Source organism: Callorhinus ursinus, unplaced genomic scaffold, assembly GCF_003265705.2.
Source record: "Callorhinus ursinus isolate GAN/ISIS: 27379988/994484 unplaced genomic scaffold, GSC_fseal_2.0 scaffold25, whole genome shotgun sequence".
NCBI lineage: Eukaryota > Metazoa > Chordata > Mammalia > Carnivora > Otariidae > Callorhinus > Callorhinus ursinus.
In genome coordinates, this window is record NW_027397087.1 from 3,851,868 (window position 1) to 3,871,118 (window position 19,251).

General features: G+C 36.8%; 1 long non-coding RNA gene and 1 pseudogene across 1 annotated transcript in view; one reads left to right on the forward strand and one right to left on the reverse strand.

Moving 5' to 3' along the window:
• Positions 1–19,251, forward strand: part of LOC141370043 (uncharacterized) — a 49,454-nt gene that overhangs the window by 12,554 nt on the left and 17,649 nt on the right. The window lies entirely within an intron of this gene.
• LOC112833523 (U6 spliceosomal RNA) lies at positions 17,993–18,092 on the reverse strand (annotated as a pseudogene).

Consider the following 19,251-nt stretch of genomic DNA (forward strand, 5'->3'; position numbering starts at 1 on the left):
AGCTAACGAGGGTCTTGAAAGCTTCCTCCAATAGGTTCCCACTGACTTCTCCATGTCTAGAAATAGTTGGCTAACTTGTCTCTTCCCATGTGTTTTTTTTATTGGCTGTAGATTTCACTGGTTCTTTCTTAGATGTAGAAAATCATCCTAAGTTTGCTTTCATCACTTAGTTTTAAAATTATGTACAGATTTGTATATTATCTTGAAGCCAATGAAGACCAACATTAAAAAGTACTACAGCCAAACAAAGTAATTAATTATAAGTTTAGAAGATAATATACTTTTGCTAATTACTCACAGCTTGGTGCCCATTTTTTTCTTGGCAGCCAACAACTGCATGTTTTTAATCTCCATAATAACAATAATGGCATACATCATTAACTCTATTTTATTCTTTTTTAATTTTTTATAATACCAATAACAAAGATCATTAACCTCTGTTCTGTTTAACATCTAATCAACCATTTTAGTTAAATAAATATGATAGGAAACATTAAATATCACTTTGCTAAGCTACACTGGCTCTCAGGAGGGGAATTCTTCCCAATGCATTATATTAACATCGGTTTACTCTACAAGTGTCAAACCATGAATGGCAACAAGGAAACAGATAAAGGATAATTTATGGCTTTAATCAAATTATTTTAAAACTATCTTTTTCAAAGTTGTTTTAAATCTTATTTGTATAATTGCACTGTGTTTATGAAGTTATTTTCTGAAGCTATTTATAGGACAGAGCTGCCCCATTATGGAGATATTGTCAGACAATTGCATGCGAGGATGCCAAGAGAGTAACAGCCAACACATTTTTGAAGGGAATTTCTGAGAATTAAGTGCTCTCAGAAGCATGGAAACCTGCGTGGTATTGTTGGTCTTGGTAATAGTTACTTTAAATCAAGATTCTTGGGCGCCTGGGTGGCTCAGTTGGTTAAGCGACTGCTTTCAGCTCAGGTCATGATCCCGGAGTCCAGGGATCGAGTCCCGCATTGGGCTCCCTGCTCAGCAGGGAGTCTGCTTCTCCCTCTGACCCTACCCCCTCTTGGGCTCTCTCTCTCTCACTCTCTCTCTCTCTCAAATAAATAAATAAAATCTTTAAAAATAAATAAATAAATAAATAAATAAAGATTCTTATTAAGGACAATATACCTGCTTGCCATAGAATTTCTATGAGTTTATTACCTGAATCAGCATTTCACGTCATCAGTGACATCAAAAAGAACTAAAATGGTAAACAAGACCCCTACTTAAAATATTCAGCAAAGCCTTCTCCAAAATTGTAACTAAATGGGCATTTCTCTACACACCAGTGCTTATCATCTTCTTTATGAGAATAAGCCTAAAACTCTGGCAGTCCCACGCTGCTCAATCTACCCGCCTTGTCAGGCTTGTTCTAGGAGATCAGTGTAAAAAAGACAGATCAGAAGAACAGATAAGGAGAAAGCTGCAGGGTGGAGGGGTTACATGATTAAAATTTTATAAGTAATACATATTGAGAGAGAGAGAGACTCTTACCAGAGGCTTTTAAAGCAAATTAATACTGTATCTTAATAAATCGTAGTTCTTGTAAAATGCCTCGATCCCTCTCCCCAATTTCTCTGCTCAGGATTACAGATTAGCAAATTTTTTTAAAAAGCAAAGATACTATGCTACACTGATTTCTTGGTTAGAGGGAAAATGTGCTATCCTCCCCCAACATACATTTTAGCATCCTGTCTAATTTCGTACCATATGTACATCCCAGAAAATAATGTAGGTGGCTTTTATCAAGCACATTACACCATATATTTCTCAAACACCCATGAACCAGTTCCACCCATGATGTTTCTGTCCAAAGTATCTCTCAGTCAGAGAGAGGATAGTAGCTAAGGAAGAAAAGAAAGGAGTTTCTATTGGGGCAGAAAGAGGAAGGTCGAGGGGGCAACTTCCCATCTGGCTATGATATTTCACTTACACCATGGTCTGTACATATAAATATGAACAGTCATATGGCTTTACCCATCCTCCATGTTTTGACTTAGCATTAGTTAACCGTCTTTCCAAACACACTACTGTGTTTGGGTTTGGGAGGTCACAGGCACACTACAGAAAACACAGAGGTCAGAAATCAGATTCGAAAATGGTTTGGACAGAAACATGGCCTAAGAGGAGAAGCGAAAAGATATCGGGGTTAGTTACTCCCCAGAAGAATAAGCTAAAAGAAAACCTAAGCTCTTATTTGACTTACGTCCTTAAGCCTCTGCCGTTGTTTTCCAAAGAAAAACGAACATGACTTAATAATTAGAGAAGAGACAGACTTCTCTTTGATTTATGATTCCTTGCAAATTCCCAGAGCCCATCCCACAGCCAACATCAGTGTCTCAGTTTCCCTCCCCCTTAGATGTGTCGGAGAGGTGGCCTGGTGAATAAGATGCCCACAGGATAGGACAGTATATGGGATGCAGCCTTTGGGAACGCCAGGCTGTGATAGACACTGACACAGTTTTGTCTTCTCCTTTATGGATTCCTTGTATTGCTTCCTTAATGTCAGTAACTGAATGTCTCCTATTCTTCCTGAACGTGACCTCTCCACTGAAAACTATATTCTCTATTATATGACTTCCATCCCTACTGTCCTATACTTATTTAGAGTTCCTCTACTTTATGTGCATTCTTTAAGACTGGTGGTAGAATGCTTTGAATGGTCTTTGATTAGATACTCAGTAAATGCAGGTATTTTATCTTAACTAGCCATGGACCTGGATACCGACAAAAGTGAGTGAGGATGGAAAAAAAAAAAAAAAAAAACAACTTCGAATTTTCTGTACAATGATGGCCAAAAAAAAAGTCTTTCAGCGTTTTCCTATGCCTTCTTTTAGCTAAAAATCCTGGTTTCCTAGCTCCCAGTGCAAAACCCTGTTGATTTAAGACACTTAATGAGCTATACTGTCACACAAGATTTGTGGACATTTCACACTGTCTTTCAAATAATTTATCACTAGTTTACAGTTCAAGGGAAAAAATTAAAATTTAGATTCATCATAAATTAAAAAGTGATTGCTTTGGTTGTAGCACATTAGAATATCAGAACACAGTGACTATTTATATTTTAAAATATGAAGCATCAATGCCAAGCAATATCTTTACATAACTCTTGGGTTTGATAGGATGGGCTTTGGTCTAAGAAGGAATACATTGTAAGTAAAAAATATCACTACATGGATATATATTTATATGATTAAATATTAGATATATATATCACGATAAGTGTTTTGAATGGACAAACTTATAAATACATTCTTACTTCTGATTCAAAGAAAAGTGTTATTGCTATAATGGTACTATAATGGTAGGTTATTACAGAACTATTTAGCGATAATAAAAATACACACTTTTAAGATTGGTATTATCAACTGTACCCCTGATATCCAGTATTTTGATTTCAAAAAAATTGAAATCTGTTCTCATCTCAAACAAAATGTTACGTACCCTGATCAAAATTACAAGGTGGGAACTGACAAATTTATCATCAACTGCTAGGCCATCTTGAATCTTCCACCATTAGTCAAGACTCAACCCATAAACCACATCTCCTGTTTCAGGACCCTGCTCCAAGACTACTGTTTTTCTTGAAGTATAACCTAAATTCTTCCTTAGGGAAGTTAAATCTTTTCCTTAATAAAGATTATTTAAAAGAACACAAATAGGCTTTACTCAGGGCACCTGGGTGGCTCAGTCGGTTGAGCATCTGACCCTTGATTTCAGCTCTGGTCCTGATCTCAGGGTCATTTGATCGAGCCCAAGTCGGGCTCCTCACTTAGCACAGAGTCTGTTTGAGATTCTCTCTCTCTCTCCCTTTGCTCCTCCCACTTGTGCTCTCTCTTACTCTCTCTCTAAAATAAATAAATCTTAAAAAAATAGGCTTTATTCTCCTGTATTTTAAAAAACCATACGAATTTTCTGTTTTTACAGGTCAAAAAAATGGTCAAATATTAGCAATTTCATATAGTTCAACCTAATGTTATTCTAGACAGGTTTAATGTTCCTTATAAAAGTCATTTGTGAGACAAATATGTTGAAGTGAAATTTTCCTGGATTCCTTTATTTAGTTTAAAATAGAAAATGCTACTCTTTCAATGGCAGATGAAAGACAAAAATCTCAAAAATATTAGGCTATTTTTGAACCACAGAAGTTGTGTATTTGATGGCACAGAATTTTCCAAGACAATATTGATAGCAAAACTCAATGTTTTACTGAACATATTCTTCTGGAAGCAGTTACAAGAATCTAAAAAGATTTACAAAACTAAAAATAATACCACTATTCTATTTTTTTCTTTTTTCACTTTTGGAAAATATTATCTATTTGGGAATGTAGAGTTATTTGCTTTGAAAAAATGTTTTTTTATGTTAACTACCATGGGTATGCTGTTATTTTTAAATGAATTAATGAATAAATAATTTTTAACCCCAGTTTTAATATCTAATATAGTAAATATCAATGGATATAACCCACAAAAGTCAAAGCTCCATGGAGTTTTCAATAATTTTTAAGAGTGTAAAATGTCTCTGGGACCAAAAAGTTTGAGAACCACTGGATTAATTAAAAAGATAAATCAGAAAAAGAGAAGGGAAACAATAGACACAAGACATTTTATAAATCATACTATTTATTTGGTCCTGAGGGAACCTAGCCTAGACCTGCTTCTAATAAGGGAGTATCTGACTGGCAGATTATCTGAGGACCTCATCTCATTACTCACCTGGGGTGGGGTTAGGAGGGGAGTCTGGGGTGAACACAGAGATTTCCATAGGCATATGTCTGTGTCTGATCCCGTGTAATTTTTTACTACTCACAGGTGCTACAGAGAAAGCTCTGGGCAAGAACAATGCTAGAGATTAATACAGCACGGCAACAGGTATTCTCCTGCATGACTCATTGATTTTAGATATAATTTCAAGGGTCATCAGGCTTTTTTTTCCCTTATCATAACAATCTTGAGAGATTAAGAAAAACAGAGGTGTTTTACTCTCAGTTTACAGATCGAGAAACAAAGGTTTCAGGGTTTCAGCCTAAGGCACACAGATTGTGTTGGGGCAGGCTGTGGAATGTAAGGAACCTGCTTCCAAGCACGTGCCTTTTATCTACTAGGTCTGCGTCTGTAAAACTGCTTGTTTAGCACCAGAAAAAAAAATTTTTTTTAAGTGAAACCTTACTCAGAAGCCCATTATAGAGCACAAGAAAGAGCTGCTGCAGGTGAAGGAGGAACCATCACCTAGACTCCCACCCACCCATTTTTTTCCCCTTTGCCAATTCTCTCCTTCTGCTTTCCCTGTCCCAAGACAGGGAACCCAAGGCTACCCAAGACCTTCTCTTGTTCATTTTTCCCTTTATGCCAAAATTCTGCCTCCATTATTCTGCCTTCCTAGCCATCTACTCAAAGATTTACCTCATTTCTTCAAATATGTATGTATTCTCATAAAATACGAAGTGGTGGGTTTTGTGCTTATGTGTTTAAATAACACATATAGTGTTACGCAACGAGCCATGCTCTGCTTCTCACTTTTGTCCTATTAATGCTATTCTTAAAAATCTACCCAGATTTTTAGTTTTTAGTTCTAAATCTGTCTGGTTTCTTTTTATGCACATATGATTCTGTTATACATAGTAACATGCCATTTTTTACTTATCTATTTTATTGATTAATCCAACACTCCATCAAAAAAAAAAAAAAACCTCAAATCTTTTTTGACGTATCACTTGGGGTCACAGGGGAGAATTTCTTTGAGATAGTCACGGGGTTGTTGGGTGTACACAGACATAATCTTACTGAATGCTGCCCAGCTGCCCTGCAGAATGGCCCTCCCACCACAGATCAAGAAGGTTCCTCACTCTTCACTCAAACTTGCCTCCTTCCTCTAATACTCCATATGCTGTTGAATGTTAGGTGTCATCTCATTACTGTCCTAATCAACATCTCACTATTGATATTGAGCATTTCTTCAAACATCTGTTAGATTTTGAGTTTTCTTGTCTGTGAAATTGTGTATAACTTCTGTACATTTTCCTACTGGATTTTATGTCTTTTTCTTGGGGATTTCCAGTTTTCTTTTCTGCTATAAATATGAGTTCCTTGTAAGTTTTAGATGTTTCAAATATCTTGGCCCAGTAGGTGAACTTCATTTATTGTATCTTTCATTCAGTAGGAATCCCTTCATTTTGATATTGTCACATTTCTTTCTCCCTCTCTCTTTTTATTTTATTTTTTAACTTTTGGAATTTTTTTTTTGAATCTTGTATGACAAATTATTTTTGTTAATCCATAGGTCACAAAGATATCCTCCTAGATTTTATTCTTTTATGGTTTAACCATTCACATTTACATCTTTGATTTATTTGGCATCCACCTATCTATATGGTATAAGGTAGGAATCCAGCTTTAATTTTCTGCATTTAATGAGCTAATTTCCTGAACACCAGCTGTCTATCCTTTCTTTGTGGGGCCTCATTTATCATGTATCATATATTTTAATCCAATCCATGTTTCTGTGTTTAATTAGCAAATTTTATCCATTAACTGTGACATTAGAACATTTCTCCTGTTATTTCATATTTTTATCATGTTAATTTTTTATTATTTTGGAGGTTTCCTTTTTATTTTCTCCTTTCTATTAGCTCTACAAAATTTCTTGTAGCCTTCAAATCATGTATTCGCTTTCTATTCTGGTCATGGATCATCGTGTTATGTTTATCTTCCTCTAATATGTTCTCAGATGTATCTATATCCTTACTGCTTCCCCTTAAAATAAGACATACACGTGGTCTCCTCCCTCCTCCCCACTTTAAAACGGCACATGTAGATTTTTAATTTTATATTGCTCAGACATTACTTTTGTTTGTTTTGTCACGGCTTTTTAAAGACAAAACTAGCATTTAGTAAGCCACTCACTCATACTCTTCCTTTCCACTTAATCTTGTTGCTACCTCCTGTATTTATTTCTCTTATTGGAGTACAAAGAACGTCACGTCTTTGTGTGATATACTTTCAGATTTCTTGTATGTGGGAGAATGTATTTATTACACCTTTACATTTAAATGAGAGTTTAACTGGATTTTTTTTAAATGCAGTTTTAAGAATTATTTAACTTCAACATATTAAAATAAGGGCTCCTTTGTCTTTGTATCCCTTTATTTAGCTCTATTACTTGCCACCGAAAGTCTAATTGACCTGTAGTGGCAGGAGGAAACAAAGGATGAGGAAGGCTGCATGGAAGGGGCACAGAACACGGGGCTTAAGGAACACAGACTCCAGAAGCACAGACACATGGATTTGAGTTGAACATGACAGAGCATTACCAGAAGAGAATAAAAAAAAAAAAAAAAAAAAAAAAAAAAATCCACAAACTAGGGCACTGACCCAGGTTTGTTAACACCAGAGAAATAAATCCCTTGGTTTTTCAATATGTTATGGTAATCCATGAATCTCCTCACTATTTCATGAGTTGCATCCAAGAATTCACTTAAATTTCAGGAGCTGATGGCCAGATCGTAGTGTTTCACATGACTTCCTATACCTAGGGATTTTATGGCAAAAAGAAGCGGGGGAAAAAAAAAATATATATATACACAAAAATTAAGGAAGGTTTCACCATGGGTTCATTGTTTAGTCAATAAGTACGAATTTGGACATTTTGTTCCATAGCACATAAATGTTGATACCAGCGTTTCACCGAAGACCATACCTTTATCATTTTAAGATGCTTTGCATTTGATTCCATGCCGTCTGATTTTATTACAGCACCTCCTGGTTTGTTTTTGCTGCATTTGCCTGTTGCCTCTTCGCTTACCCTCTTCTTTTCAACCTTTCTCAGTCTCATAGATAGAGACTTGTCTTTTATATGTCAATATGTCAATAAACACGTTAGAATCTGTGAATACAGTGCCAAACACACTAGACACATGTCTGCTTTCATGGACCCTGCATTCTCCAGGGACGGCATACTTGAAAGCAGGCACCGCTCCAGACCCAGAAATCAGCACACTCTGTGGCACATGAGAAAGTAGGAAGAAATATACATTGACTAAATGGACTTATTTTTCAAAAATCAATTACAAAGGAGTTGAAACTTATATCCACACAAAAACCTGCACATGGATGTTTGTGACAGCTTTATTTGTAACTGCCAAACCTCAGAAGCAATCCACATGTCCTTCAGGAAGTGAGTAGATGAATGAACTGTGGTGTATCAAGACAATGGAGTATTATTCAGCACTAAGAAGAAATGAGCTATCAAGCCAGGAAAAGACATGGCGTAAAATTAATACATATTACTAAGTGAAGGAAATCAATCTGAAAAGGCTACATATTATATGATTTCAACTACATGACATCCTGGAAAAGACAAAACTATGAAGACAGTGAAAAGATCAGTGGTTAGGGATGGGCCAGGAGGTGGCAGGGATGAACAGGCAGAGCACAGAGGATTTTTAGGTCAGTGAAAATACTACTCTGGATGCTACTGTAATGGTGGGCACAAGTCATTACACATTTTTCCAAACCCATAGAATGTAAACACCAAGAATGAACCGAAAGTAAACTATCTTTGGGAGCTAATGATGGGTCAATGTAGGTTCATTGATTGTCACAAATGTATCACTCTGGTGGGATGTTGATAGTGGAAGGGGCTATGTGTATGTAGGGACAAGGAGTTTATGAAAAATATCTGTACCTCAGTTTTGTTGTGAACCAAAAACTGCTCTTTCTAAGAAAGTGAAGTCTTAATAAAAACAGACAAACAAAAATTAGCTAATCAAAATCTTGCTAAATTCTTTGAAGGAGAATTACACAAAGCTAAAGGAACATTTAAAAGAGAGATCTAATCTAGGGATGAGACTATTCCCCTAATAAGTGGCTCTTGCTCAAGGATGCCAGACTATAAATCAAGAAAAGAGTATTTCAGAAAAAGGGAAGACAATTTTTTTTCTATCTTAATTTGGCTATATTTTCCAGTTGGGTATAGAGAGTAATGTTTATAAAGCAAGTAAGTAGATAAGGCAGAACAAGTGCTATAAATAAAAACTTGTAGCTACCAGGAGGACCTATAATAAGCAAAACAAGCCAATTAGGAAGAGACTTCCCCCAGGTGCATTTAATGGACTGATTGTATAAACATAAAATGAATAAATAGAGGTTTATAAACAAAGTAGAAGATCTTTTCATCATCTCTAAAATGAGATTTCAGGCACCGGGGTGGCTCAGTAGGTTAAGCGTCTGCCTTCAGCTCAGGTCATGGTCCTGGGGTCCTGGGATCGAGCCCTGCATTGGGGTCCCTGCTCCGTGGGGAGCCTGGTTCTCCCTCTGCCACTCCCCCTGCTTGTGCTCTCTCTCTCTTTCTCTCTCTCTCTCTGTTAAATAAATAAATAAAATCTTTAAAACATAAATAAATAAAATGAGATTTCTACTTTTTGAGTTGCTATGAAAATTAGAGAATGATTAAACTCCTTTGAATTTAGTTTCAAACAAGGCAATAATCATATACAAAAACTTAGTACAGCGCCTACCATACACTAGGCATTCAATAAATGATTGTTGTTTTGTTGTATTATAAGTAGATAAGTTCAAGTGTAGTTTCTTCTATAAAATGTGGTGATATCTATCTTAAAAGATTCTTTGGAGAATTAAATTTTAAAATGTGTATAAAGCATATCTTTCTGTGTTTATAATTTAGTAGGCATCAAAAGGTTCACATTTCATAGATAAAAGTACATAAATAGATTTTAAATAGGTAGGTCTATGGACAGTCACAGATATCAGTAGCAGAAGGAAATTCAGTGGGATGGAGAGACAAACTGACATGTATTTGGTAATGTAAGGTGTTTCCAGCAAAGCTTTCAGAAGAAACAAGCCATCAAAATAAGAAACAGAATGAGCAAATAAAAGGGAACTATAGTGTTCACAGCAAGGACTCCCCAGAAACAAAGATGCTGTCACCCTAACAGAGCCACAGGGCTTCTCAGCACTTAAAAATCGAAAAACAAGGGATTTCATAATTCGATACTGAAGCCAGGGAATTAATAGAAATAAAGTAAAATTTAGTTACCTATAGTATCATCCCTGGACTGAAAAAGATCTCAAGTTCATGAAGAGAGTAAACTGTCCACATTGTATAGCAGCTGAAAACTCTGATTGTGTCTCCAATCTCAATTCACGAGAGCACCACTGGGTGTCATGTATTGGACATTTTACACTCGAAAAATTAGGCAAACTCTCCATACTTTCTAAGGTTAGCCATTAGTATCAAGATGAATAGAAGGTTTTTACAGCTCAAAAATTAGGACTTCGAAGGTTTATAGAGGTGAAGTATAAGAGACATCAAAGAGGAGAAAAATGAAGAAATAATTAAGCTGCTGGCCTGAATGTCTTCTTAGTATTTCTTATGAGGCTAAAGAGAGTAGAGGAAACACCAGGAGGAATAATCTGTTACTGAAGCCCCTTGATAGATTTACTGGGGGGGGGGGGAGCCTAGAAAAAAAAGGAAGAAGTGGTATGTCTCAGTTGAAGAGGTGGTAAACCCTTCAGCTAAATGTTCCTATAATCGGTTCTTATTGAAAAGGTAAATCAGATGGGCTTCCTGAAGTAAGCAATAAATACTCTCAAGTGCGCAAACATCATGGAATTATGAATAAAAATCTGAGTAGGAGTGTCTATTTTTATTGCAATGTCTCTATGAGAGAATGCAGAGATAAAGTGAAACTGGTTGGATACTATAAGCCTCTTAAAATGATCGCTTAGGGTTTGCTGCACATATACACTGAGGAAATAAAATGCTTCTTGGATTTTATTGGTTCAATCTATCCAGGATCATAAGTATGTAATCAGGTATGTTTCAGGATATTACATTTTAAAATAGCATCCTTATTTCATTTGCCTAATCTCTTATTGCCCTCCAAATCAATTATCTGTGCGCCTGACTTGGGCAATATATAACCTCATGTTTTCTTCTTGTATTCTGTAAACAACATAACAAAGGAAACAGCTTGGCACCATCAATTAAATATTAAGAGTTTTGTTCAGTGCTAACACAGTCCTTCCCCAGAAGCAACATATAGGCAAAAAAGCAAAAGCATATCCAAATTCAAAATAAGTTCTCTGAGAGTAGACTGCTAAGGTAATTACCAAGATAACTCAGGGATAAATCCCACTTTCAACATTATGTTCAAATGTAAAGACATTCTCACCCTAAATCAGGTGCAGCATTGTCCCAATTTTCCATTTTACCCCAAGCACCAGAAACCCGGTAAGAAATGGATTATAAAGTGAATTAAAAAAATGAATAAAAGTATATGCATACATCTGATATCTAATATAAAGAGTGTTGCTTGAACTTGATTACAGGGTCCAGTTAAAGAGAAAAAAAACTGTCATAAATCCCCAGTGTGTTTACTTACGTTGAGTTTTATAATATTACTTACATTTTCCTGATGCAAAAAATTCCACATATTGAACAAGCATTTGCAGGCATATCTACTATATGTTGGGGATTGAGGTGTAAACACTAGATATACAAGGAAAAAGGTAAAATCCAGTTTCTATTGTTAAAAAAAAGAAAACCACAGGCCCAAAATGGCATCATTTAAGCCAAGTCACCAAATCTGGACTTAATACCCAAGCTACTTTCAATTTCAACCTTCCTTAACGGTCTTAACTGCTTAGTCAGGAATTTTCTACTCAGCACCAATGAGGTAACCTGTTACATGGGCCTTCTCTACCCCCCAAAGGAAGATGAGGCCATGTGTATATTAAGACCCCTGTCTTTTTTTCTCTTTTGCTAATCACTTCCTTGCCTCGCCTTAAACCTTGCATTTTGTACCACTCCCTACAGCTTTCCTCTTCTTGCTAGATGGGGTGCTGCCTAAATCACAAAGCACTTAACAAACCCAAGCAGATCTTCAAATTCACTTGGCTGAATTTTGTTTTCTAAAACTATCCTTGACACATATACCAGTAAGGAATTGCATTCAGCTACTAATAACAGAGATGTACCTGAACTGAGTGAATAGCCCAAAGATGGTACAGTGGTTTCTGAAGTTACCAGGGACTCGGGTTTCTTTGATTTTTTTCCCTTTACTATCCTTAATCCTCAAGATCACAATCTAGATGTTGGAGGTCTAGCAAGAAGGAAATATTGGCAGCAAGATCATCCCCCTCCCTATTTAAGGAACTTTCCTCTCTACCCCCTACAGCAACTATTATTTGAAACAGAGTCACACCTAGCTCCAAAGAAACCTGAGAATCCTTTTATTAAAAAGAAGAAAATGGATATTGGGTAGGCAATGAAAAGTCTCCACCATCACTAACAAAAACGTCATTAACAATATGACATGATGAGTACGTCAGTGCTGGCTTTTCAGCGTCACATTTTAGGAGAAGTTGGCTAAGTGCAGGAATCCTTGGTAGAAAAATTAACAGATGTCCCAAAGTGATCAAGGAACCAGCTGCACTTAGGGAATGTAAAGAGAGTTAGTGTGGTTGAAGAGTAGAACACATGGGAAAGTGGTAGATGAGGCAAAGCCTGGGCATCCTTTTATAGACAGTATAGCATCGAGGTTAAAGCTCAGACTCTGGTGTCCAAATGCCTGCATGACCTTGAGAAATTAATTATTTTGTGCCTCATCTGTGAAATGGGGATAAACACCATACCTGCTTTCACTGGATTGTTATAAGTATTAACAGATAAAATAGGAGGAACCCTTAGAAAATATATTAAAATAGAATCAGTGTTCAATAAGTAGTATCTACTGCTAGAGGTCTGTGAATGGTCTTGCTTGTCTCCGCATTAAGTAACAGCAATGTCATTAACTAGGTGATTCCGACTCACCAAAGGGTCTGGCGAATGAGATAGGTTTCTTAAGAAGATAACATTGTCTTGTATGGTAAGATTTAAACTGTTGTCAAGGAGGTTCAGAGGACTTTTCATGTGAAACATGAGATTCTGAACTAGGTCGAGGAAATTGGCTACATTTTAGATTTTTTTATAATATTGCCAAATTGCTTGTTGGAATACCAACAATTTCAGCTCCCACCAAGATGTGAGTGACACCTCGCAAAAACTTAATGAGCATGTTCATCTTTTTCTTTGAATGTTTGCCAATTTATTAAGTGAAATGATGTGCTTATTTTATTATTTGAAATTCTTTTTTAATTTTTAATTTTTGTCATAAGCTTACTAGCTTTGGATTTCCTGTGTATGTTTATCAGTTTATATCACTTTCCACTTATATATTAAAAACAATGCTTCTCCTACTGTTTCAATGAGCACTTCATATATAAATGTCTTTAACACTTGCATGCCCTATTAGTTTTCAAGATTAAAGGCTGCATGGGGGAGAGGTCACAAGAGGACCTCCCCTGATTTTATCATTAATAAAGGCAAGAGACAGAAGACATTCTGATGAAAAATGGTATTGTGGGAAAAGCCATGTAAACCCTCCTCCCAAAAGTCAATGATATTTTTAGTAAATTCTACAGAGTTCCAAAATATTTTGAAGAGTATATTTATGGAGAGAATATGAACACTTGCTGAGTCCTGCTTTGAGGTCTGTAGGGAGTAAAATCAGAATTTTCTCAGAGAAACCAATCATAGGTTACCTTGTTAAGGTTATTCTCATGCATTTTATATAATTGATGTCATTACAAGTTGAAATATTTTCCATTATGGTTTCTAAGTGGTTATTTCTGGCATATAGGCAAGCAGTTTCATATAATTTAATGTATTCTTAGAAATCCTGAGTTTTTCAGTTGATCGTCTTGAGTGCTAATGATTTTCATAATTATAATTCTTGATTATCTGAAACAATGAGGGGGTATTATTTAGATAAATAAGGATCAAAAAAAGAATAGTATTTTGTCAAGAAATTCATGAATTATTAGATCAGACTTTTAGTACTTTTATTCCCCTTGAAATATTAATGTCTTATGTCAACTTAGAGTTAAAATGAGGCTTCTGAGAGCTGTAATTATTACTCTGGTCACATATCTTCATAACATTTACTCACAAACAAATTTTATTAAATCTATTTAATATACAAAATACATGCCAGATTGGAAAAGTTGCCGGGGGAAGCTGAGATAAGATACCAAAAGCAGGAATTAAAAAGCTAGTCTCCCTACTCACAACACATCTGTCACCAAACATAAGAGGTTTTTTGTCCCCTCCTATTAAACCATCCTGACACTAACCACACTCAGCACAGACCTACCAGTAAGAGCTCAGTTCCACAAGATCTCCCCTTACCTCAGATGACAATCACAAGTCCCAAGTTATCACCTATATTTCTGACAACCGGCTCTAGACTGAGTGTTCCCCCAACTCCCTCCTTGGGCTTGATAATTTGGTAGAATGGCCCACAGAATTCAGGAAAGCACTTTAATCACTACTACTCATTTATTATAAAGAATATAATTCCAGAACAGCCAAATGGAAGCTATGCGTAGGGCAGGGAAGGGACACAGAGCTCCCATGTCCTCTCTGGGTAGGCACACCACCCTCCCAGAACTTCAGTGTGCTCACTGACCCAAAAGCTCTCCCAACCTCTTTAGTTAGGGTTTTTATGGAGACTTCATTACATAAGCACGACTGATTAAATCACTGGCTATTGGTAATCCACTCAACCTCCAGCTCCTCTCCCCTCCCTGGAGGTGTGGATGGGGGCTTAAAGTTCCAACCCTCTAATCAGATGGGTGGTTCCCCTGGCAACCAGCTCCCCATCCCTAGGGTATTTCCAAAAGTCACTTTAAAACAAAGTCAGGTTCCATGGAAAGGGGCTTGTTATGAATAACAAAAGAGTCCCCTTTCAGTTTTATGTTCCAAAACTGTGTGTTGTCAGGGACAAATGTTAAAACAAAACATGTTCCTATTGTTCTTATCCCTTAGAAAATTATAAAGATTTGGGGCACCTGGGTAGTGTAGTCGGTTAAGCTTCCAACTCTTGGTTTTGGCTCAGGTTGTGATCTCAGGGTCGTGAGATCGAACCCCACGAACCCCACGTCAGACTCCATGCTTAGGGTGGAGTCTGCTTAAGATTCTCTCTCCCTCTCCATTTGCCCCCCCCCCTAAAATCAGTAAATAAGTCTTTAGAAAAAAGAAAATTACAAAGATTTTAGGAGCTCTGGCCAAGAGCATGGGATGAAGACCAAAATACATGTTTCTTATTTTACCACAATATCACAGTAATAAAACTTAAAAATAATAAGTTGAACCTTATGCAATATGCATTGTTCTGGTCCAATATGCATTGTTATAGTCCATCTTCAGAAACATAAGGAAATAACTGGAAAACAGCACATTTTAACAGAAATATGATTTGGCCAAAAAGAACATGTGCAGTCTGACATGTTGTGATTAAGAATACTGAAATCATTTGAGGGCACCTGGGTGGCTCAGTCAGTTAAATGTCTGCCTTCGGCTCCGGTCATGATCCCGGGGTCCTGGGATCGAATCCTGCATCATGCTCCCCACTCGGTGGGGAGTCTGCTTCTTCCTCTGCCCCTCCCTCCCCCCCCCGCTCACGCTCTCCCACTCACAAAAATAAAATCTTTAAAAATAAGTAAATAAATAAATAAATATAAAAATACTTCAATCATTTGAAAGAACGGTCTATACATTTTTTTTGTTTAAAAGAACTATTCTTATTATATATGGTCAAAACAAACAAACAAACAAACAAGTACCTAAGCAGTATGTGTAATTCCAACCATGTGTTCATATGTTAACAGAGATTATCTCTAGATTAGAGATTTACAAGTAATGGCCTTTTCTTTTTGTTCACTTAGATTTTTTAAATTTTTGACAATAATCTCTATAATTTCTGACATCAGAAAAAAAATTATGTTAAAGAAAACCTACCACATTGCTCCTTTTCTATAATTCCATATTACAGGAAAAAATTTATTTTTTTAAAGATTTTATTTATTTATTTGAGAGAGGAAGAGAGAAAGAGAGAGCATGAGCATATGGGAGAGGGGCAGAAGGAAAGGGACAAGCAGACTCTTTGCTGAGTAGGGAGACCAATGGGGGGCTTAATCCCAGGACCCAGGATCCCAGAATCCCAAGACCTGAACTGAAGGCAGATGCTTAACTGACTGGGCCACCCAGGCGCCCAGGTATTATAGGAAGAAATTTAAATAGATTTAAGATAAAAGGAAGTTAGACCATCTAGGGGAGAATTTCTTATCAGAGAAGCACCACACATTTTGATAAAACATGATCATTGTTACAATTATATAATATTTTTAAGTGAGCCTCAAATCTTGAGAAAATGGGACTCCTCATGAGAGAATCTTCATGTTCTTTATCATCCTGGCTCAGACAGAATGTTTACCAGAGTTGCTTATTTTTTTTTTTTTGCAGTTTTCTGGACAATTTATTGACAATTCAAGATGGGACCAGGAAGAATGGAGTTAAATGAAAAACATTAGCAGAAATTGTATGGGGGGGGCGGGGTTTCAAGGTATGGGTCGTCTCTTGCTTCATTTCAAATCAGTTCCCTATCTAAAATCAAATTCCTTTTTTGGTCTATTCTTTATTTATCAAATATCGTGTCTCTATGTTTTTAAATTCATGTACAGCTTAAAGATTTGTTTGAGTTTCTCCATTTTCCTAGCAGGAAAATGCGACATGAGTTTGTCAAAAAGTAAAATGTTATATTTATTTTATTCATTTATTAAAATGTCTTTAAAAAGTAACTTTTCCCTTCCAATAGAGTCTCATGGACATGAGATAAAACTTCTAATACATTATTATTCTAGTCTCATTTTTCACTGAAATATAGAACTTCAAATAACATCTATTAATCCACTAAACATAGAATAGTCAAGTAAAAGAGGAAATCTCATTAATCCCACTACTCTTTTGTTTCTCTGTCCTGTTACTTTGGTGACGTCCTGGATGCTGACATAGGATGCCTCCTGGCATCCATCTTAGAATGCGGGTTTGCTCTTGCTGAGATATTTGTATGTGCAGTTGTGGTGGGAAGTTATTTTCATATCCTGCCACTGCGTTTAACCAAAAGTGAATGAGCATTCAAGTCGAATTTTGTGGAAAACAAGACCATAGCATACTTCGAAAATCAACATTAGGTTTGCAGGTGTTAAATTAACTAAACAAGGAGGCCATTAGACTGAGGTGGTTCTAATACCTGACAGTAGCCTGCTAAAGCAAACAGAAACCTAAGCCTAAAATGCCTCAAGGTTAAGAAATCAAAACCTAAGGACAACCAGTCACAGCCAACCTGACTTTCCCAAATAAGGCAAATGCCTAAACTATAACCAACTAAATATGTTCTTGCTTTGCGTCCACCTCTTTTCTCCACAAGTCTTTCCCCTACCTGCTGTCAGCAAAGCACTCCCAGCCACTGCAATGGAATCAATTTTTTTTCCAATAACCTTACATTTTTTAATATCCCTCAGTTTATCTTTTAACACAGATAAAAGTCAACTTCTACCATTCATATTAGTTACAGCATGAGTTAACATGGCACTTTTTGGGAAGAATGACCGTAATCAAATCTTTATTTCTGGGGCGCCTGGGTGGCTCAGTTGGTTGAGTGACTGCCTTTGGCTCAGGTCATGATCCTGGAGTCCCGGGATCGAGTTCCGCATTGGGCTCCCTGCTTAGCAGGAAGTCTGCTTCTCCCTCGGACCCTCCCCCGTCTCATGTTCTCTCTCTCTATCTCATTCTCTCTCTCAAATAAATAAATAAATAAATCTTTAAAAAAAAATCTATTTCTGTAACTGTATAAATGTGATCCAAATGTGTCCACCACTAGTTTTTCAAAAAGAAACATTCTATAAATAAGTAAACTGCATCTGCTCACTGATGCATGTATGGACTCCCTAGATGTCTCATTGGGCTTAATTATAGACCATTCACAGTAATACATTTTCAGTGTAAAATGTAACATAATGTTAAGCCATTTTAGCTTTTGCACATACATGTTGTACTTCTGGCTGAAAGTGCAAAAGAAAAATACTTCATGAATTTGCATTTCATCCTTACACAAAGGTCATGCTAATCTGTATACTGATCCAAATTTAGTATACACACTGGCAAAGTAAGCCCAATGCGGAACTTTTAATAAAAGTGAACTTTGAAATACTTTAAAACAACGCTACATTGTTATTTTGGGTGACTCAATGGTCAAAGTTCTCTGTTGCTAGAGCACACTTTAAATATTTCTTCTCCTTTCTCTGCATAAACATTCAATTATCTAGAAAACTTTGACTAATTAAATTCTGGAGAGTATGTTTTCCTCCCCCACTTTGGATAAGCATTGCCTATCAAAGGCCTATAGCTGACATTTTTGAGCCACAGACCTGTATTGACATTTACTGAATCTTTTTGGGACACAAAGCCCCAGTGTTCTACTCCCAGTTGGGCAAAGTTACTGTCCCTGCTGGGCTAACGGGAATTCATTTGCTCCAAATCCAAAAGGTTCCTGAATTTGTGATGGGGGAGCCAAAGGGACTCCATTTTAGAAAGACTCCGTCTGTGCCATTTTTCCACTAGGGGCCCATTTCTGAATAAGCCAAAGAAGCTATGTTCCCACTTCAAGGGGAAAGCAAAAACGGTTCATCATTCTCTGAGTTTTGTCCTAGGCCCCAAACACCTGATAACGTCTAAGAAGAGCCAGATCCCAAACCTGTTCCAGGATATTAGCTTCGAGCAAACCTCCGCTGACGTTGGCATCAATACCCTCTACCTTTGGTGATTTATAGAATAACACCTATAGTTCACCTGACACTCACCTCTGATCAGACCCTACCCTGGAATCCTAAAGAAGCGCATACCCCAGACCCCTTTCCAATGTAAATCCCTAACCTCAAGCAATGAGACTCATTCTCCTTTCCTTTCCAAGTCTCCCAGACACTCCTTCTGCTATTCTGTCTGTCACTCATGTTATTCAATAAATTCTGCTTTCACTTTCTTTGGTTCGTCTTTGATGTCTATCCTGCATGAAGCCAAGGATAGTCTTGACTGGTCCTGCGGGCTCCTTCCCTGGGTCCTGGGACCCAGCCCACCTGCATCAAATTCATTTAAGATATAAAAACAGAATCCTTTTAAGGCAATAGAATTCTGAGTTATGATAAGCTGATGTTTTGAATTTTTTCTGCATCTTAGAACACACACATCCTGGTTTAAGATTCAAACCTCTGGACACAATTATGGTTGACCAGTAGGCTTTTTAGCTGACAAATGACTGACTGATTTGGAAGT